Here is a 1,134-nt window from a genome sequence, read left to right as displayed (position 1 = left end):
GGTCCGGGATAAATCCATTCTCCTGTCTCTTCTCTGGGCCTTTTCCTCTTTGCAGAGAAACTTTCCAAATACATCTGATCTGTTTCTTAATCATTTTGCTGCTTGTGGGCTCAGTGTTGGCGCCAAGTAACCGAGAGAATCCGGTTAAAGTATTTTCAAAATAAAAGATCCTCCAGACTCAAATAATACATAAAACGGAAATATTTCACTATTTCTTGCGCGGCCCGGTACCAATTGGTCCACGGACCGGGGGTTGAGGACCACTGATTTAAACTTTTCCCTCGTCTTGATCCAGACTCAAACTGACGTGTGTTATGAGACAAACCTCCAAGAAGCAGAGCTGGAAGGAAAAGGATGTGAAGTCGGAGCCGTGTGGGACTTAAAGGGGCAGCGTCATGAAAAACCAACTGCATTCTGCAACTATTCAGCTGCAAAACGCCTGGGTGGACCTAGCCCCGCCTTCAAGGCGCAGCTCCTCCCCATTCAGCTCCTTCAGACTAGCCAGCAGCAATTAGCAGGTGGAACGGCTGCTCAGAGCAGCACTGGTAAAAATGTTAAAGGGTTAATAGAGGAGCCATGTTGGGACAACTTCCTGGAGGAAGAGCTTCAGGAAGCGCAGGAGCTTCTTAAAGAGACAGAGGCCCAATTTAAAGGCGTTAAATCAGGAAGTATTATGTAGAACATTATTGCAACAACAGAAGGTTACATAGTTAGTCGATTGTACTGTAACATGGCACTATATGGCTGGAAAACACACGATCCAACTGGAGTGGTTCTGGTTCTGGTCTCAGAGGGTCCAGAGGTCCAGCAGCAGAACTGGAAGGTTCTGGTTCTGTTTACAGCCAGGTTTGGATCTGAGACAACATCCCAGCTCTGAACAGCTCCAAGAGCTCAAAACCCAACAGCCTGAACTCTCCACCTCCAGGCTAAAGCATGGTGGTGGCAGCATGATGCTGTGGAACCTTCTGGTCGTCTCCACTTCCTGAATGTTTGTCACATAAAATCAGTTTTTAGCTGAATAAACAACAGTGAAGCCGTCGTGTCACAGTGCAGCATGTCCGATCTCTGAGCTCTAATGACTTCTTCTGCATTTCTGCCCCAGGTGGATCCGCCTGGAGCGGATCCGCCTGGAGC

Source organism: Poecilia reticulata, linkage group LG6 (genome assembly GCF_000633615.1).
Source record: "Poecilia reticulata strain Guanapo linkage group LG6, Guppy_female_1.0+MT, whole genome shotgun sequence".
Lineage (NCBI taxonomy): Eukaryota > Metazoa > Chordata > Actinopteri > Cyprinodontiformes > Poeciliidae > Poecilia > Poecilia reticulata.
This window is presented reverse-complemented; position numbering follows the sequence as displayed.